General features: G+C 43.7%; 1 protein-coding gene across 2 annotated transcripts in view; it reads right to left on the bottom strand.

Annotated features, from left to right (window-relative positions):
- The window catches only part of PLCB1 (phospholipase C beta 1), a 2,228,480-nt gene that overhangs the window by 545,069 nt on the left and 1,661,186 nt on the right, over positions 1–22,225 (bottom strand). The gene's annotated exons all lie outside the window — the stretch shown is intronic.

The raw sequence follows: 22,225 nt of genomic DNA, 5'->3' as shown, positions 1-22,225 counted from the left end.
AAATGGAACTATATTTTTGTAAGAAATGTCCAGCCGGACAATTTATTATCTTGATGAAAATAATCAAACACGCAATAAAACATGGAGTGTGATAAAAGTGGGACACCAGCCGATGTCCGACTAACACACTAAGGGAACACAAACAGAAGGGAAAAGTAGTAGGCAATATCAGGTCATCTGAATATCATAAATCATAAAACAGATAATCCACAATATACACATATGCATGAAAGATTTGTGTCAACTATGCATTTAGTGCATTTAGGTCGACGACGTTTCGAACCATACAAAATATCGGTTCATCCTCAGGACAGAGAATAGTTGCCTAAAGAGTTAACAGTTCTACCCACGGTGGGGTGAGGCTGAAAGGAGTTCAGCACAAAACTCAGTATAGAGCAATAATCAATGGGTGGGTCCAAGGCTATTATTGAATTAATCAGCGGGAAAATGCCCTCGTTGGAAATTCTGACAGTATGAAACGCAGGTCCACAATGGGGGTCCTTGCGAGCGTGTAGAATCCTCACGCTCGCAAGGACTAGTGATAGGATACTCTGAGGGACAGTGTATTTATGCTAACTGTTTTTTATAAAGTCTTGGAGACACCATCCTGAAATAGTATCTATGTTTTAGAGTAGAAATTTGGTACCTCTCGTATAATAGTATTGCATAATTGTATTGAATATGGGCAAAAAGAAAATTGCCTGCTGAAATAGGGCAATGGAGTTGAACTGCACCACTCTGGATTCTTTTCTTGCCCAGGCCATTGAGGTAATTTCCAAGGAAACTGAATTAATGGGGAGACAACAGTCACTAGACTTAGTTGAGCCATTATCTATGCATATAACCACAAATGCTCCAAGAGATCCATGGGATACTCCAAACATTTCAGTTTCCCAGGCGCTGGCAGGTCCCTCTCCATCTCCTATGGAACCGTCCATTGTGTCAGATTTACCTGCCCATAAACAATCTCCGAACGCAGCAGATAGCATTCAATCCACAGACAACGGGCCATTTGCTGAAAGCAAGAGGAAAACAAGGCATGGAAAAACCCGGATGCAGACACTAGGGTTGCACATGAGTGTTTCTCACCCTATACTGTGCAACCCCTCCAATGCCCTGACACTCCCATCAAGAGCTCTGATTGGGACACTTTCTTTGTTAAACTAAGAACAAAGATAGAGTCCTGTATTTGCCCACAGACTGAGCGTGAAAGTGCTCCAGAGAAGCTAGTTGCCAAAGTAACCATACCTTGTATTGGTTCTATGACTTTTGAGGGGAGACATGTCTACCCTGTTTTACCCCCTATTAGGCGTAAACTGCATAGTATGACACATAAACCATAGCCACAGTACACCACAATAACCCAACAGTGTAATCAGGGCCTGAACATGCCTGCCCCAAATACATTTCTGAGAGCCAACCGGACCCCAACACATGTAGGGTATTGAAGTACCAGCACCTCTACCCGAACTCTGCAGCCCCAGCGCTTAAGCGCTTACTGTGTGAGCTGTGAGGTAATTGCAGGACCGGGACCTCAGTTGAGGTTCCACCCCGCCTTTGCCAAATAAGAATGCCCCTGGAGCCCTGCACATCCAATCCGGGGGTGGGGCTCCGCCTCCCACAAGCAGTCAACTGGTGGGCAAGACCAGTATCCTGCGACCTTTCCGCAAGCCCTACAGTGCTGCAGCCTGTACGGAGCCCTCCGGGGGCTTGCGGACAGGTACAAGGATGGTGCCTGGGTGTGGCCTCACCTCACAGCTCCTGGTGATGCGCTATGGGGTGTACGCCCGTGGAGTCCCTCCGAGCTTGAGTTGCTCTGTGCAGGGCTTCTCATCTGTACAAGGGAGGCGGGCCCTCTCAAGAGGATCTCCGACAGCCAGCTTCGCTGTTCCCGGCAGCAGGGCAAAGTGACAGGGCACTCGCCCCTCACTCCATGCAAGTAGGTTGTGGCCCCCCTTTACCACAGGGAGGGGCATAAGTAGAAATCAATCCACCGTGTCCCAGGAGCAGTCAAGGAGTTCCCGTGGTGCGATGTCCTCAGCGAAGCCAGGCACCCAGCAGAACCGAACAGACAGGACAGTGCTGCACGAACTGTCGACACCCCGAGCGCTTCTACCGAGCCTACTCCATGGGCAACAGATTTTCCAGTGCTCTCAAAGCGTGCTGTGACAAAGTTTAAAAACAAAAGCGCGCCACCTGTCTCCAGTACGGAGACTCAGAGAGGGGATGTGAAGTGCTCCCAAGCACAGAGAAAATTCGGCACAGGCAGGCCAGCACGCGAAGCCCCTTTGCAGATGGCACTTCACTCCAGCTACCTAGCAGGCAGCAGGTAGTTCCCAGCAGCGGTTCCTTCTGGCACACAGCAATCCACTATGTGTCTTCTCGTTCAGTTCAAAGCAAGCTCCAAACATGGGGTCACAGCGCCTTCTCTTATAGTTCCAGTGTCTTTGTTCTCCCAGGGCCTTGAGCCCAGTCCAAACCAGTTATGGGGGGCACTTAACAATCTCCTTACAGTGCGCAACATTCCCCATTGTAAGTGCAAGCCCTGGCCCCAGACACACCATAGGGGGGAGTCATCATTGTGGAAGGCAGACACAGCCCTATTCAGGTGCAGGGGCTACTCCTCCCACCACTCCAAATGGAGACCAGGCCTATTCCGCCTAGCGCTGGCTCATCCAGACTCTCTGGAGCCACTACACATCCCCAGCCCCTGTCACTCCAAGGCCAGACAGTCAATAATGTTAATGTTAATGTTACTGGTATCTGTATAGCACGGTTACCCGAAGGTGTCCTGGCGCTGTGTGAAGGCCTACAGAGGAGAGGAGGAGAAATAGCATGATCAGTTTGAAAACAACCATGTTTTCAATGCCTTCCTAAATGCAAAGAGATTGGTCATGCTTCGCAGATGTAGTGGCAGAGCATTCCATGATCTGGCCGCATTTCCGGTAAAGCCTCTTCCACCCCACGTGGCCTTTTTCACCCTAGGGACATTAGGCAGACACAACAGGCAGACACAAAGACACATAGCACACAGAAATGCCTACTTCTAAAAGTCATTAGCAACCACAGGGGCCACCCAAACCACCTGAACCAGGGGCAACTAGTGTCTGATCCTAACTAAGGTTCAAGCAACAATTTATAACATTCACAGAAACTAATAAATCAATTTTTATATAGCAGAGATTAACAGTGCAAATTCACTCAGGGCCATATGTATCAAGCCAAATTGACTTCGCAAACGCCGAAATTCGCAGAATTTCGGCGTTTGCGAATGCAATTTGGACTAATGGTATGCATCAAGGAAATCTGCTTGAAAAATAAGGAATCGCAAAATTTGCGATTCCTTATCTTGCAATTGCATTTAAGGAATCGCAAATTTTGAGATTCCTTAATTGCAATGTAAGAAGCCAAAAAAAATAGCAAATTGGCCATAAGGAATCGCAAATTACCACCAACTTCTAGTTGGTGGTAAGTTGCTGATTCCTTTCAAAATGCATATTTTTTCATTTTTCAAAGTGCCATGTGACTTAGGGCATGTATGTGCGCCACATGGGCACCCATGCAGATTTCAGGGGTGCAACAGGGTGTCCTTTGAACACCCCTGAACCCTTGAAAATATTCTCAATTTGCGATTAGCAAATTGCGAATCACAAATTTCCCCTTCATTCCTATGGGCCTCCTGGCCCATAGAAATGAGTGGGAAATTATTCCTTAATTGCGATTAGCAATTTGCTAATCGCAATTAAGGAATTTTAAGGAATCGCTAAAAAGAAGCGAATTTCTACATACATACCATTTTGCGATTTCTAAATAGCGATTCCTTAAAAATCGCTATTTAGAAATCGCAAAACGGAATGTTGATACATATGGCCCTCAGTCCGAAAAATGGCAGGCCTAGCAGAAAGCCCGGTAGGTTTGAAAGGCTACTTTGGTGGGTGGACAAGCAGTGCTGCAAGCCCACTAGTAGCATTTAATTTACTGGCCCCGGGTATATGAGATACCACGGTACAAGGGACTGACAGGTAAATTAAATACGCCAAACAGGTGTAGACCAATCTTACCAAGTTAACCATAGAGAGCACATGCACTTTAGCACTGATCAGCAGTGATAAAGTGCCCAGATTCCTAAAAGCCACCAACAACAAGCCAGAAAAAATACTGGAGGAAGGCAAAAAGTTATGGGATGACCCTTCAAAAAGGAGCAAGTCCAACAACCAGTGTATACGAGATCAGCAATAAAGGAGGTAGACAACAAGTTTGGGAGAAGACCACCTTAAGGCAGACAGGTTCTACAAGATTTCACTCAGTCACTTCGGGGCCTATGCTGCATCAAAACCCTGCGCGTAAGGATTGAGGCAGCATTAACAAGATAGGGCCCCCCAGAGCCTTGCTGTAGCCGCGTCGCGCTTGCGACGCAACTCCAGCAATGCGCCGCATTTTCAGCACAGATGCGTCACGCATCTGTACCGTTTTTGCCTACTGGTGCGCCGCATTGTAAATGCGGCGCATCAATGGTGGCGGAGGCCTGGCGCACAATAAGTGACGCATCCCTGCTGATATGCAGGGGTGCGCCATTTATTGTAAATCTGCCCCTTAATTTCCACACCTCTGTCTGAGACAAGCTGACTGCGATTCCTCATCCTGCTACAAGACCTGTCCAGAAGGCCCCACATCTGAAATCTTCCATTGAGTGATGCCTGGGAAGAATACATGCTAATGTTTTATTGCAGCTGTGTGATTTTGGTTGGTCACCTCTGCTTGCGAAATGTAGGGAGTCTTGCAGACTGTCAAGAATTGTATGTTCTAATTGCACGTTGCCCAAGGAAGTTTGTTAGAACGTTTTTCAACTTATCTGAGAGCAGATACCACTTTTGTTCGAGCTCAAAGAGACAGATTCCTGAGTAAATCCTTTCTCATTTATCTGAGTAAATCTGTATTTAATTCTGCCTTTAGAGACTTTATTTGCTCATGCCTTCTGCTCCATCTGGATTCATTCTTTCAGCTTCTTAACTTAGCATGCTTGGGAATTTTCCTTCGGGGGAAACTGAAAATTGCTTGATTTGTTTATGCTGACATTAAAAAGCCTGTCTTTTATTTGCAATGTTTAATCATTTTGAACTATACTGACCATCATACATATATAATGATTATTGACAGGATTACTTTGAAAGATTTGGAGTTGTAAATTTGCTAATCTGAAATAAACCTTCTTGCTTTGCAAATCTACTATTCTCTGTCTTCATTGTGGGCCTTATGTGCTTCACTATCATTTATATATTCTTTCATACCTCAGTAAGGTATGAAAGGTCCATCCGCTTGAGTGGAGCTTGTACTTGAGTTTGCACCAAGGATCTGCACAGTGTAAATCCCAGCCTGCTGCAAAAGCAGGCTCATTTCTGCATTCGTTTTTAGGCTTTCAACTCTTGATAAATGTAATTAGCACTTTAGCAAGAAATTAAACAATGGGAAGAGGTAGGCTTCTTCTCACAAGTGAGATTGGTCTGCAGTTGTTCGAAATAATCTCTTACTTGTTCTGTTATGTTTGACATAGATGGAACTGCATTGAATAGCTGTGTTATATTCTGACTGTGTACAATCATGTAGAATCTAGAAGCAGGTCCCAAAAAACATAATGATGAATCAGCAGACATTTCACTCATTTTTTTATATTTCCATTGAAGCTAATTGCGCGAGACTAAGGGGAATACTTACAAGCCCCATTCGCCACCAGAGCGTAACGTCTTTTGACGCTCCGGTGGTGTAATAACATTTCCCATATTTACAAGGTGGCGCTAAGCCACTTAATGTGGTTTAACACCACCTTGTAAATATGCCCCTTTCCACCATAGTCTTCTCTGGCAATGGGTGTTGCAGTGGGCATTTCACCACAACACCCATTGCTTTTTGATGCTGCCCCAGATTTACAATGCTGAGGCAGCGTCAAAAATGAATGCCAGGGAAAACCTGGACTTAGCGTGGCAGTACGAGGAGAAATAATTCATTTTTCCTTCTTTTTTGCTCTTTTTATTTGTAATGCCATCTGCAGCTCACATAGAAACGACAAATTGCCATTATTGACTGTTTATGTGCAGGAAGGTATCCCTTCCTGCGCACAAACAATCGCTCCTGTAGCACAGGCATCCTTGCAACATGGCAGCAAGGGACCTGAGCTAGCGCTAGGGAGATATTTTTGCATCAGCGCTAAGGAAAACACACGAATAGTGTTTAAACCTGTCAGGACTCCCTTTGTGAATTTCTGGCAGGTGTAAAAAAAAGCTATGTTTATGGATTCATTTACCTATTAGAATTAGGCCCTATTTGAATAGTTGTTAGTCTGCCTAGAGGATAAGGCTGCACTGAGAGAGCTACTAAACACTTTCAAAACTGTAAAAACATCTAGCTCCGCACGCTCTTTGGTAGACATGTGGCCACGAATGGGACATTTATAAAGTGTAAATCCACATTCCTTCTTTTCAAGATATTCTTCATATACTTCATTTTTTTTTTTTTAGTTTTATATTGAAATTGCAATTATAGAGCTAACTACTTTGATGATAACATAGGGACACATGTACAAACGCTTTTGCCGGTCACAAACGGGCTGATTCACAGAATCGGACCATTTGGGAATGCAAAAAGGCTTTTTGGCATGTACAAAGCCAAAATAGTGATTCAGTAACAATTCTGGTTTTGTGATTTGGTATTAGGAATGGACGTGTTAAGGGCGTCCCTTCCTAAAAGCGACTTTCAATGCCATCTACGAATGTCTTGAGACCAAAATGCAGTCGGAAAACATTGACATTTTACCACCTATTTCAAGTAGGCGGTAACCCAGTCATTATATGATCATTCGTACTCACAGATAGTGGCCCCAAATAAAAGATACAAATAAATCAATATGTAAGGAATCTGTTTGCCACCAAAAACAGCCCTGGGCGCCATCTAGTGGCACAACTGCTCTCTACAAAACAATGACTCTCCTAACTATGACATGGGACTCTCTACCAGTTATTTTTAATACAGCACCACTTGTTACTGCACTGAGCAAAGATATATTCGTAGATTGCACCGCGATACATTCAGTTACAGAGAGTAGTGGCGATTGTGGCTGTGTGTTCCCTGCAGCTATTTTAATGGCCAGCCACCAATTTCTTCAGCTTTCTAGTATAACGATCTTGTTCTTTAGGAGAACGTTTCATATTCCAACATTTATTTCTAGGTGCCTTCATTTAGTACATTTAATGTGATGGCCTAGAGATTTTGCAGGATTTGAAATCTGCGAGTATGTCTGCAAGAGATGTTTTTAAACCACGTATTCACAATTTTCTATTTATGTTGAACAGGATATATTTGAACGGTCCTGATCATTAGTTTAGTGCACAGTAATAATACATAATTTAGACAATTTACCTACGGAAATGATTTACACACTGTCCATTACCAGTTATGCAGAATGGTCAGCTCGTCATGAGTTACGCCTGTGGTATGCTCATGACGAGCTGAGCTCGTTATGAACAGCGGCTTTTCGCAAAAGTCAGCGCACAGCGGGAAAACCCGCAGCGCGCATGGGGTTAAGGACCAACATCCCCTTACATGGCGGATCCAATGTGTAGCTTTATTGATCAAAGAGCCCTCATCTTCTCTTGAATGTGATTTGGGGACATTCACCATGTAGACTCTAGGTTGTCTATTCATGGACGAAAGGGGGGGATTATATGATGATGAAAGTGGTGGATTAAGGCCAGGATTGTTATGCATTGAGTGTGGAACCTGTCTGAGGCTAGAAGGATGAAAAAGGTTATCAGATGTAAGCCGATTAGGTGCTTTATTCGGATTCAAATCCTCTAACCTACTCGGCTGCCTATAAGCTTTGCATAGATCAGGCGGAAGCACTGGTGCAGGCAACTTAGTATTTTTAATATTGGAACTTATTTGTTTTGGTCCTCGTGATAAATCTCTATGGACATTTTTACTAGTATCTAATATTAGAGAATTGCTAGATGGCTTCTTGACGACACTCAGAATTTCTTGCATCAAGAGATTCAACTCGGCCATTTCTGTTCTGAGCGAGGCGATGGATTGAACAACATCATGAAGGTTCCCTACATCAGAAGATTCCCTTGGATTGCCAGCTGAAATCGTATTATTTGCCTCTTTCCCAAGTTCCTCTAGGAGGTCTATGGGGTCCGCCAATACAGAATACCGATTTGTACACGAGACTACCAAAGGCTCTAATGGTATATGGTTAGAAAAGGTTATGGGGCCGCCAGGTTCATGCGATGTTACTGCTTGTTTGGTTGGGGGTTTGCGAAACATTTGCGCTACAATCAAAGAACTGGTAGGTAAGGTTAGTGTTTTGAGAACAACTTGTGGGGATATTACTTGTGAGGGCGGAAGAAGGGGTGGTATCTTGTAACAGGACACCCTGACACTCATCTACCAGAGTCTCAATACTGTCAAGGATCAGGGAGGTACAAGGGTTTTTGGAGACTCTACTAACCATTTTCCTCTTTCATTGCAGACTGTAGAATGCAGTATGCATTGAAAGAGGAAATAAATGAGGAGAAATGAAAACATTTCTCCTCGTTGTGAATCACTACACCACCCCAAGGGGGGAATTCTGACGCATTACTAGGTTTATGATTCCTCATAAATCTGGAAATGTGTCTGGTACCATGGGTGTTGCGTGGGAACACCCAAAGCAACACCCATGGAAAGCCCCTTTGATGCAAAGTGCTGCGTGTAAAGGGGCCATATTTTCAAGGACAGGAAAAGCCACGCAGGGTGGCTTTTCCTGTCCTTGTAAATATAGGGCAGAGAAATGCGCTGCCAGTGCGTCACAAAAAGTGACAAACTGGCAGTGCAAGGGGGGTTGTAAATCTACCCCCAAGTATCAATAAAGGGACCCGTATCTAGCGTGTGTGACGTATGTCACAGACTGAAACCCCGGTGCCAGCACTGGAAGATGGATGAAGTCTCAACCCACTCACAGAGGTAACATTGGTGATAGCTGATTGATCTGGATTGAGAGGTCCCATCTATGCAGCTATTACTGCCCCTGTGAGCAAAGGAACAATAATGGTTTCTGGACATGACACCAAATGCCTGCATGTATCCTTTACACTCATTTCGGACAATGGGGCATATTACCAACAACTAGCGATAATTATCGCTATGTTGGCTTAGCAGCAATATTTATATCGCCGTGCTGCGGCGATTTTTATCGCTTAGGAACCTTGCTATTATCAAGGTTTATCTCCTAAGCGATAAAAATCGGCCGAAATGCATGAATATCGCTGAAAAGTCAGCGATATTCATGCATTACCGAGCTAATGCTCTTAGCCATGTTATCCACCTACCATTGGATAACATGGCTAAGAACTGCTCAGGGGCAGGTGTTAGCCTTTGGAGATATTCGCGCTAGCGCGAATATCTCCAAAAGTTGGTAATAGGAGATAGCGATGTTAGCGACTGTTTCCAGTCGCTAACATCTTGGCACGCCCACTTTGCATGTCATTAGTGATAAATTTCACTGACATGCAAAGCGGGGCCCAAGGTGGTCGCTATCTCCTACTAACTGTCCCTAACTGGTGTTAGCGACACCTAGGTAATAGGGAGATAATTTTATCTCCGCTTTCTTGGCTTTTAAAGCCAAAAAAAGCGGAGATAAACCCCCTTGATGATATGCCCCAATGTTTCCACACCTTCACTCATGTATTTAAAATTCCACAACAGGAGTGTGAGGTAAGATTGTGAAAAACATGCTTACCTGATTGTTAGTCTTATCCGAAAAATATAAAACTGACTACTATATTTGAAGCAATATCACCACCTCGTGGTTACAAGTGAAAGTTCCTTTCTTGAATTCACATTCATCAACGCTGCATTAATCTGGAGCACAGCAGTTTGATGTCATTTCATTAGGATTGACGGCTGTGGTGACTGTGCCATTCACGGTGAGCAAATTGGATTTAATACGTATTTTGAGGGGTACTAAGCCAGACTCCTTTAGCCATTGGCTGCTTTCGCTCCTGATCGTTAACCATTTGCTGAAGACATATTCAATCACATGCTGTTTTATTTTATTTATATGGGGGGGGGTTATATTGGAAGCCATCTCCACTTGAATGCAGGAAGAACTAGTTTTTATTTGGAATCAATGAGGAGCGACATCATCTCAAAATGGATGCTACAGAGAAATACATATTTATGTTTTTAGAATCATTTTACGATGTTACGTTTGTGTGGCATATCATGACCCGTCTGTGCACTATATAAACATCAAATCTGTTGACTTTGCCAATGCTTGTTTTGACACTTTTAAAACCATACAACAGGACACCCTCATTGAGTAACCTTCAAGTCGGTGGAGAAGAAGAGTATGACGTGCATGGATGTTTGCATTTTTTTTTTTTAATGGGTGATTTAATCCTAATTGTGTCAGGATTTACAAATGATGAAGAAGTGTCTAACACCAGATCCTATTACTCTTAGAAAAGAAGGACTCCATGATCTGAATTATTTTGAACGTACAAATGTTCATGTGTAAAACGATTTACATGATTAACATTGTTATGCAACACAACGAAACCAAGCAAATGGTTGTGATCCTCCCCAAATATAATATTGACTGACCGGAGAAAGTTCAGTCATCTCACAGAGATGGCGCAAAATATCAATCTCCATTAAAATTCAATATTCTTCAGCTTGAACGCTTAACTTTTATATTAAATATTGTATGAACGTTGAGAAGTGTTACAAAAGAAGGCAGGGTTGCAAAAGTTATTTGATTTTATATACAAATCACACCCTGCTTCTCAAAATTAATAAATTTATATAATGTGACTATATATGTTGCAAATTTTGCACTCTGTGACACACCCGTCTGTTTCATTCATATACCTACCACAATGTGCCAAAAGTAGACAAAACAAAAAAAAACACACAAGCGAAATCAAGAACACAAAATACATCCCAAAAGTGCAGGAAAAATAGAATGCATAAATCAGTAGAAGTAAGGCATAGGTTAAAGGTATAAATCCAGCTATTACTTGAAAAGATTAGTAGGGTATGTCTCGTCTTGTTCCTCAGTGTATCTGGAACTCTCTATAAAGAGGTCTGCACAATCATACTATTCAATAAAAGTTGTATCTTCCTTTCCGATGACAGTGGATGATAATCTTCACAATAAATACATCTAAAAATCTCAGGCACTATGGATTGATCCATATTTTTCAGCCTCTCAATATCACCTTGCATGATAAATTAAGGTAAAGTCAAATCGAAAGACATTCTACCAATTTCACTCTCTTTCAACCAGTCTTTACAACCTGGTAGTTGAAACGTGGGATTGTTTACTAGGACATCTTTGGAGGAAGACCTCTTGTTTTTGTCAAAAAAAGGTTGAAAACACTTCAGTGTTCTTACATTTCTGTGTACTGACTGTTGCGGACAATAGGGGCCTCGGAAGGCCAAGTCGACCATGACAATATGGTTGTCATGGTTCGAAACAAAGGAAGATAGCACAACAGAGATATAGCAAGAGAGAAAAGGAGTGTTTGGACTATGTAGGCTATCTTGGACCTTCTTTCCACAATACATGGAGCCCAACCAGGAGGAGGGGTCACAATGCACTACAAAAGTGCTTTGACTTTCCCGCAGTGCAGGTTGTGTTTGCAATCTGTGGGCTGTCTTGGACTTCCTTGACTAAATTACATCAAATCCGACTAGGAGGACGTGCTACAAAGTGCTGCAAACGTGCTTTGCAGTCCTGCCAAGTACCACGCATCCAGTCATTAGACTAAAGCATCACTGCACTGAAATGCATTGTCACGCATATGCATAGTGTCTCAGCCCTACTAAAGGTCTGCCTAAAACTGTAAAATCATATAGTAACAGTGAGGCAGTGGGCAGCTCGCCTCCCGTGGTGAGTGCACACTGCTCCCACTGGCTTCGGGCTTGCAGCTGAGTCAAGGCAGCTGGGAGGCTCACTGCTGCAATGTTTCGTTGTGATTATTTCCAACTGCACGGCTCTCACACAGCTAGACGTCACGGTGGTGCCCAGTGTGATACATTAGTCTGGTGCAGCAGGGGGAACTCATGTACTGCTGTCGAAGGCGGGGAAGTGTTTTGGGAGGAAGTGGCTGGCTACTGGTTTGCCGGCAGCGCTACAATCATGGCGCTCACAGTGCAGCTTGCGGCTCCACATGCCCAGGCCGCCACCATGTTCTGTCAAAAATCTTATGTGACCACTGCGCCACCGCCCGCGGAAAATATAAATCCCAATTGCCGAGCTCACGTTATGGAGTTAGTGACCAGCAGGAGCAGCAGCTGCCAGGACAATCTGCCACCGGACAGCAGACTCATTGAGGACAGCCCTGGAATAAGGCGGTGGGCAACACATCTGAATTGCTGCGGTGGCAGGCTTGTAGTCTCCCTGCCTCGCAGTGTCACTGCCTGCAAGCCAAGAGTCGAAGTAAGTACCAGCCACCCAAGTGTGTATGTGCTAATTCGGCCCGTGCCAAAACATCACACGCTCAATGCAGCAACAGATTTGTGACTAAACAAGAAGCACTTCCAAAGCAAGCCAACATAAAAGTGATTACAAAATGACAATAACATTGCTGCAAATATTAACAGAGGCCATAAGTCTGCCTTTTTAATTGAATGTTTTGTTTCAATGATTGGCGAGTTTTAAGCATCTGAGTGTCTTTGGAGGACACATGAAAGGTTGGGAGAATGTATTAATGGGTGAACATAGAAAGACAGATGACCAAGTTCATGGATGGATGGTTGAATGATTACAAGAGGAGATAAGGTATGTTTGTGAGTGCATGGGTGAATGACGTGGTGACTGAGTGAATGGATGAGTGAGTGTATGAATGAGTGCTACTTGAATAGATTAGCGAATGAATACTAGAATGCATGGATCAAGGAATAACCAAGTGCATGAAGTGATTACTAAGTGTGTTAACAGATCAATAGATGAATAGGATAATGAGATTGTGTTGATGGACAAATCAGTGAGCAAACAGATGAGAGAACAGATGAGTTAAGTAACATTACAGGGCCTGAGCTGAGCTCTGCATTGTAGTCACTGCCTGCCCAAAGTTGAGTTCAGTGTCAGTGAAGCATGCTCAGACTCCCCATTGGTATTTAAACAAGACAAGGGAACCCAGGGCGCAATATGCTAAGGACCTTGGGTAGGTACTTAATTTTTAAAGACAGTGGTCCTTAGACAAGAAGGAGATTTTTAAGGAAATGAATATAGACCAAATGGAACTATATTTTTGTAAGAAATGTCCAGCCGGACAATTTATTATCTTGATGAAAATAATCAAACACGCAATAAAACACGGAGTGTGATAAAAGTGGGACACCAGCCGATGTCCGACTAACACACTAAGGGAACACAAACAGAAGGGAAAAGTAGTAGGCAATATCAGGTCATCTGAATATCATAAATCATAAAACAGATAATCCACAATATACACATATGCATGAAAGATTTGTGTCAACTATGCATTTAGTGCATTTAGGTCGACGACGTTTCGAACCATACAAAATATCGGTTCATCCTCAGGACAGAGAATAGTTGCCTAAAGAGTTAACAGTTCTACCCACGGTGGGGTGAGGCTGAAAGGAGTTCAGCACAAAACTCAGTATAGAGCAATAATCAATGGGTGGGTCCAAGGCTATTATTGAATTAATCAGCGGGAAAATGCCCTCGTTGGAAATTCTGACAGTATGAAACGCAGGTCCACAATGGGGGTCCTTGCGAGCGTGTAGAATCCTCACGCTCGCAAGGACTAGTGATAGGATACTCTGAGGGACAGTGTATTTATGCTAACTGTTTTTTATAAAGTCTTGGAGACACCATCCTGAAATAGTATCTATGTTTTAGAGTAGAAATTTGGTACCTCTCGTATAATAGTATTGCATAATTGTATTGAATATGGGCAAAAAGAAAATTGCCTGCTGAAATAGGGCAATGGAGTTGAACTGCACCACTCTGGATTCTTTTCTTGCCCAGGCCATTGAGGTAATTTCCAAGGAAACTGAATTAATGGGGAGACAACAGTCACTAGACTTAGTTGAGCCATTATCTATGCATATAACCACAAATGCTCCAAGAGATCCATGGGATACTCCAAACATTTCAGTTTCCCAGGCGCTGGCAGGTCCCTCTCCATCTCCTATGGAACCGTCCATTGTGTCAGATTTACCTGCCCATAAACAATCTCCGAACGCAGCAGATAGCATTCAATCCACAGACAACGGGCCATTTGCTGAAAGCAAGAGGAAAACAAGGCATGGAAAAACCCGGATGCAGACACTAGGGTTGCACATGAGTGTTTCTCACCCTATACTGTGCAACCCCTCCAATGCCCTGACACTCCCATCAAGAGCTCTGATTGGGACACTTTCTTTGTTAAACTAAGAACAAAGATAGAGTCCTGTATTTGCCCACAGACTGAGCGTGAAAGTGCTCCAGAGAAGCTAGTTGCCAAAGTAACCATACCTTGTATTGGTTCTATGACTTTTGAGGGGAGACATGTCTACCCTGTTTTACCCCCTATTAGGCGTAAACTGCATAGTATGACACATAAACCATAGCCACAGTACACCACAATAACCCAACAGTGTAATCAGGGCCTGAACATGCCTGCCCCAAATACATTTCTGAGAGCCAACCGGACCCCAACACATGTAGGGTATTGAAGTACCAGCACCTCTACCCGAACTCTGCAGCCCCAGCGCTTAAGCGCTTACTGTGTGAGCTGTGAGGTAATTGCAGGACCGGGACCTCAGTTGAGGTTCCACCCCGCCTTTGCCAAATAAGAATGCCCCTGGAGCCCTGCACATCCAATCCGGGGGTGGGGCTCCGCCTCCCACAAGCAGTCAACTGGTGGGCAAGACCAGTATCCTGCGACCTTTCCGCAAGCCCTACAGTGCTGCAGCCTGTACGGAGCCCTCCGGGGGCTTGCGGACAGGTACAAGGATGGTGCCTGGGTGTGGCCTCACCTCACAGCTCCTGGTGATGCGCTATGGGGTGTACGCCCGTGGAGTCCCTCCGAGCTTGAGTTGCTCTGTGCAGGGCTTCTCATCTGTACAAGGGAGGCGGGCCCTCTCAAGAGGATCTCCGACAGCCAGCTTCGCTGTTCCCGGCAGCAGGGCAAAGTGACAGGGCACTCGCCCCTCACTCCATGCAAGTAGGTTGTGGCCCCCCTTTACCACAGGGAGGGGCATAAGCAGAAATCAATCCACCGTGTCCCAGGAGCAGTCAAGGAGTTCCCGTGGTGCGCCACCTGTCTCCAGTACGGAGACTCAGAGAGGGGATGTGAAGTGCTCCCAAGCACAGAGAAAATTCGGCACAGGCAGGCCAGCACGCGAAGCCCCTTTGCAGATGGCACTTCACTCCAGCTACCTAGCAGGCAGCAGGTAGTTCCCAGCAGCGGTTCCTTCTGGCACACAGCAATCCACTATGTGTCTTCTCGTTCAGTTCAAAGCAAGCTCCAAACATGGGGTCACAGCGCCTTCTCTTATAGTTCCAGTGTCTTTGTTCTCCCAGGGCCTTGAGCCCAGTCCAAACCAGTTATGGGGGGCACTTAACAATCTCCTTACAGTGCGCAACATTCCCCATTGTAAGTGCAAGCCCTGGCCCCAGACACACCATAGGGGGGAGTCATCATTGTGGAAGGCAGACACAGCCCTATTCAGGTGCAGGGGCTACTCCTCCCACCACTCCAAATGGAGACCAGGCCTATTCCGCCTAGCGCTGGCTCATCCAGACTCTCTGGAGCCACTACACATCCCCAGCCCCTGTCACTCCAAGGCCAGACAGTCAATAATGTTAATGTTAATGTTACTGGTATCTGTATAGCACGGTTACCCGAAGGTGTCCTGGCGCTGTGTGAAGGCCTACAGAGGAGAGGAGGAGAAATAGCATGATCAGTTTGAAAACAACCATGTTTTCAATGCCTTCCTAAATGCAAAGAGATTGGTCATGCTTCGCAGATGTAGTGGCAGAGCATTCCATGATCTGGCCGCATTTCCGGTAAAGCCTCTTCCACCCCACGTGGCCTTTTTCACCCTAGGGACATTAGGCAGACACAACAGGCAGACACAAAGACACATAGCACACAGAAATGCCTACTTCTAAAAGTCATTAGCAACCACAGGGGCCACCCAAACCACCTGAACCAGGGGCAACTAGTGTCTGATCCTAACTAAGGTTCAAGCAACAATTTATAACATTCACAGAAACTAATAAATCAATTTTTATATAGCAGAGATTAACAGTGCAAATTCACTCAGGGCCATATGTATCAAGCCAAATTGACTTCGCAAACGCCGAAATTCGCAGAATTTCGGCGTTTGCGAATGCAATTTGGACTAATGGTATGCATCAAGGAAATCTGCTTGAAAAATAAGGAATCGCAAAATTTGCGATTCCTTATCTTGCAATTGCATTTAAGGAATCGCAAATTTTGAGATTCCTTAATTGCAATGTAAGAAGCCAAAAAAAATAGCAAATTGGCCATAAGGAATCGCAAATTACCACCAACTTCTAGTTGGTGGTAAGTTGCTGATTCCTTTCAAAATGCATATTTTTTCATTTTTCAAAGTGCCATGTGACTTAGGGCATGTATGTGCGCCACATGGGCACCCATGCAGATTTCAGGGGTGCAACAGGGTGTCCTTTGAACACCCCTGAACCCTTGAAAATATTCTCAATTTGCGATTAGCAAATTGCGAATCACAAATTTCCCCTTCATTCCTATGGGCCTCCTGGCCCATAGAAATGAGTGGGAAATTATTCCTTAATTGCGATTCGCAATTTGCTAATCGCAATTAAGGAATTTTAAGGAATCGCTAAAAAGAAGCGAATTTCTACATACATACCATTTTGCGATTTCTAAATAGCGATTCCTTAAAAATCGCTATTTAGAAATCGCAAAACGGAATGTTGATACATATGGCCCTCAGTCCGAAAAATGGCAGGCCTAGCAGAAAGCCCGGTAGGTTTGAAAGGCTACTTTGGTGGGTGGACAAGCAGTGCTGCAAGCCCACTAGTAGCATTTAATTTACTGGCCCCGGGTATATGAGATACCACGGTACAAGGGACTGACAGGTAAATTAAATACGCCAAACAGGTGTAGACCAATCTTACCAAGTTAACCATAGAGAGCACATGCACTTTAGCACTGATCAGCAGTGATAAAGTGCCCAGATTCCTAAAAGCCACCAACAACAAGCCAGAAAAAATACTGGAGGAAGGCAAAAAGTTATGGGATGACCCTTCAAAAAGGAGCAAGTCCAACAACCAGTGTATACGAGATCAGCAATAAAGGAGGTAGACAACAAGTTTGGGAGAAGACCACCTTAAGGCAGACAGGTTCTACAAGATTTCACTCAGTCACTTCGGGGCCTATGCTGCATCAAAACCCTGCGCCTGCTTCAAGCAGGCGTAAGGATTGAGGCAGCATTAACAAGATAGGGCCCCCCAGAGCCTTGCTGTAGCCGCGTCGCGCTTGCGACGCAACTCCAGCAATGCGCCGCATTTTCAGCACAGATGCGTCACGCATCTGTACCGTTTTTGCCTACTGGTGCGCCGCATTGTAAATGCGGCGCATCAATGGTGGCGGAGGCCTGGCGCACAATAAGTGACGCATCCCTGCTGATATGCAGGGATGCGCCATTTATTGTAAATCTGCCCCTTAATTTCCACACCTCTGTCTGAGACAAGCTGACTGCGATTCCTCATCCTGCTACAAGACCTGTCCAGAAGGCCCCACATCTGAAATCTTCCATTGAGTGATGCCTGGGAAGAATACATGCTAATGTTTTATTGCAGCTGTGTGATTTTGGTTGGTCACCTCTGCTTGCGAAATGTAGGGAGTCTTGCAGACTGTCAAGAATTGTATGTTCTAATTGCACGTTGCCCAAGGAAGTTTGTTAGAACGTTTTTCAACTTATCTGAGAGCAGATACCACTTTTGTTCGAGCTCAAAGAGACAGATTCCTGAGTAAATCCTTTCTCATTTATCTGAGTAAATCTGTATTTAATTCTGCCTTTAGAGACTTTATTTGCTCATGCCTTCTGCTCCATCTGGATTCATTCTTTCAGCTTCTTAACTTAGCATGCTTGGGAATTTTCCTTCGGGGGAAACTGAAAATTGCTTGATTTGTTTATGCTGACATTAAAAAGCCTGTCTTTTATTTGCAATGTTTAATCATTTTGAACTATGCTGACCATCATACATATATAATGATTATTGACAGGATTACTTTGAAAGATTTGGAGTTGTAAATTTGCTAATCTGAAATAAACCTTCTTGCTTTGCAAATCTACTATTCTCTGTCTTCATTGTGGGCCTTATGTGCTTCACTATCATTTATATATTCTTTCATACCTCAGTAAGGTATGAAAGGTCCATCCGCTTGAGTGGAGCTTGTACTTGAGTTTGCACCAAGGATCTTCACAGTGTAAATCCCAGCCTGCTGCAACAGCAGGCTCATTTCTGCATTCGTTTTTAGGCTTTCAACTCTTGATAAATGTAATTAGCACTTTAGCAAGAAATTAAACAATGGGAAGAGGTAGGCTTCTTCTCACAAGTGAGATTGGTCTGCAGTTGTTCGAAATAATCTCTTACTTGTTCTGTTATGTTTGACATAGATGGAACTGCATTGAATAGCTGTGTTATATTCTGACTGTGTACAATCATGTAGAATCTAGAAGCAGGTCCCAAAAAACATAATGATGAATCAGCAGACATTTCACTCATTTTTTTATATTTCCATTGAAGCTAATTGCGCGAGACTAAGGGGAATACTTACAAGCCCCATTCGCCACCAGAGCGTAACGTCTTTTGACGCTCCGGTGGTGTAATAACATTTCCCATATTTACAAGGTGGCGCTAAGCCACTTAATGTGGTTTAACACCACCTTGTAAATATGCCCCTTTCCACCATAGTCTTCTCTGGCAATGGGTGTTGCAGTGGGCATTTCACCACAACACCCATTGCTTTTTGATGCTGCCCCAGATTTACAATGCTGAGGCAGCGTCAAAAATGAATGCCAGGGAAAACCTGGACTTAGCGTGGCAGTACGAGGAGAAATAATTCATTTTTCCTTCTTTTTTGCTCTTTTTATTTGTAATGCCATCTGCAGCTCACATAGAAACGACAAATTGCCATTATTGACTGTTTATGTGCAGGAAGGTATCCCTTCCTGCGCACAAACAATCGCTCCTGTAGCACAGGCATCCTTGCAACATGGCAGCAAGGGACCTGAGCTAGCGCTAGGGAGATATTTTTGCATCAGCGCTAAGGAAAACACACGAATAGTGTTTAAACCTGTCAGGACTCCCTTTGTGAATTTCTGGCAGGTGTAAAAAAAAGCTATGTTTATGGATTCATTTACCTATTAGAATTAGGCCCTATTTGAATAGTTGTTAGTCTGCCTAGAGGATAAGGCTGCACTGAGAGAGCTACTAAACACTTTCAAAACTGTAAAAACATCTAGCTCCGCACGCTCTTTGGTAGACATGTGGCCACGAATGGGACATTTATAAAGTGTAAATCCACATTCCTTCTTTTCAAGATATTCTTCATATACTTCATTTTTTTTTTTTAGTTTTATATTGAAATTGCAATTATAGAGCTAACTACTTTGATGATAACATAGGGACACATGTACAAACGCTTTTGCCGGTCACAAACGGGCTGATTCACAGAATCGGACCATTTGGGAATGCAAAAAGGCTTTTTGGCATGTACAAAGCCAAAATAGTGATTCAGTAACAATTCTGGTTTTGTGATTTGGTATTAGGAATGGACGTGTTAAGGGCGTCCCTTCCTAAAAGCGACTTTCAATGCCATCTACGAATGTCTTGAGACCAAAATGCAGTCGGAAAACATTGACATTTTACCACCTATTTCAAGTAGGCGGTAACCCAGTCATTATATGATCATTCGTACTCACAGATAGTGGCCCCAAATAAAAGATACAAATAAATCAATATGTAAGGAATCTGTTTGCCACCAAAAACAGCCCTGGGCGCCATCTAGTGGCACAACTGCTCTCTACAAAACAATGACTCTCCTAACTATGACATGGGACTCTCTACCAGTTATTTTTAATACAGCACCACTTGTTACTGCACTGAGCAAAGATATATTCGTAGATTGCACCGCGATACATTCAGTTACAGAGAGTAGTGGTGATTGTGGCTGTGTGTTCCCTGCAGCTATTTTAATGGCCAGCCACCAATTTCTTCAGCTTTCTAGTATAACGATCTTGTTCTTTAGGAGAACGTTTCATATTCCAACATTTATTTCTAGGTGCCTTCATTTAGTACATTTAATGTGATGGCCTAGAGATTTTGCAGGATTTGAAATCTGCGAGTATGTCTGCAAGAGATGTTTTTAAACCACGTATTCACAATTTTCTAGTTATGTTGAACAGGATATATTTGAACGGTCCTGATCATTAGTTTAGTGCACAGTAATAATACATAATTTAGACAATGTACCTACGGAAATGATTTACACACTGTCCATTACCAGTTATGCAGAATGGTCAGTACAATTGAGACAGGCCCTTGTCATGAGTCTTTATAGTTGCAGGAAAACTGTATCTGCTTGTGCAATTAATTATGTGTCAGTGGTGGTGACGGCGTTTAATTATGGGACAATCGTAATATTTCCTTATTACGTAAAAGATATGCTTAAGAGTGAATTATGCCAGTAAACCGGCATAAAACATTCATAAATCAGATCCTATTGTTCAGGCGTACAATAAGATGGCTGCTGTGAGAAATCCAGTATGTAAGGGCAGTTAGAATGTGCTTGGCCACCATTGCAAAAAGTGAGGTTTTTGCTTCTGGTGTCCTGGGGCCCCTGTTCTGCAGAAACTGGTAGTTAAAACAAGATCCTGTTGGAATGTTCTTCCCCCGATCCCCAGCCACCGCTGCAGGTTATCACAGCACAGTTTTTAAGAGAACCCAGAAAACACAAATATCTCTTACCCACATGTTTCAATTTCTAAGGTGTTAGTTCCTTCTTTTTCTGCCTCTCTACTTTTCTCTCATGTTCTTCCTTTGTGCCACAGTGTAAACGTGGAGATGGAGCGTTCTAGAAGGTGGGGGCCCTTAAACAAGTCAGAATTGCCACATCACTCTTCTAAACCTAACTGACATTTCCTGGGAGCAGTCTACAGACTGGCCAAACCCCTTGCACAGCATTAAGGGAACTTTCAGAAGGACAGATTCCACCCCGATTGAGAAAGACCTATCCTCTGAGCCTGTTTCCTCCCACCCTGAACGGGGTTCTTATGTCCAAGACTTCAAAGGGCACCTATGTGTCACTGGTGCAAGAGTTATGCCTTCTATGAGAACCACAAGCCCAGGCTTGTCAGACAGAAACAGCTAATAAACGTATGCACATTTCTACTCCACATCCTTTCTCTTCCACGAGAAGGGCAGTTCTTTCAAATGGGCCTATGGGCCACATGGATGCTTTGGACTGCTACATAGTCAGCAGAATGATCAACTTAGCCCAGCAAAGTAGTACATAACCTGAATCTCATTACCGTTATGTTAGACCTGACATCCTTGGTGTGGTATTCCCCTAAACCTTTTACCTTCACACCCTAATTTTTGCTGAACCTGTTTTTGTTAGAATCAGTACTCTGTTTCCTGTACCACTGCTAACCTGTTCTAAAGGGCTTGTGATCTGTTTTCCAAACATGGTATAATTAGAATACACCTAATTGGCAATTTACTTTCCTTGTAAGTCCCTGGTAAATGGTACTACCTGTACCCAGGTCTGTGAATGAAGTGCTATAGTGGAAAGCACATTTCATTGTGCCACCCACTCGCATTGCCTTTCAAATGATGTCTCAGGCCTGACACTGCAGCCTGAAGTGAAGTTTTAAACTGACTTTTTGACCTGGCAGAATACAATTTTAATCAGGCGGAAACCTTCCTTAATACTTATAGGTCACAACTAATGTAGGTCCTAAAGGCTCATAGGGCAAGGTGCAATGTATTTAAACATTTGGACATATGCACTTCAGTTTTAAATGTCTAGGCAGCGAAACCTTGTCATTTTTCACTGTGGTAAGTCCTTTGTCTCCCATTCACTAACACTGGGTTACCTTATTACATTTAATAAGTGCTTAATGTAGATTGGGAGCAGATAGAGGTATGCTGTTTATACTC

Source organism: Lissotriton helveticus, chromosome 6, assembly GCF_964261635.1.
Source record: "Lissotriton helveticus chromosome 6, aLisHel1.1, whole genome shotgun sequence".
Classification (NCBI taxonomy): Eukaryota; Metazoa; Chordata; class Amphibia; order Caudata; family Salamandridae; genus Lissotriton; species Lissotriton helveticus.
Note: the sequence above shows the minus strand (reverse complement) of the source record. Positions and strands in the feature narration are given on the sequence as shown.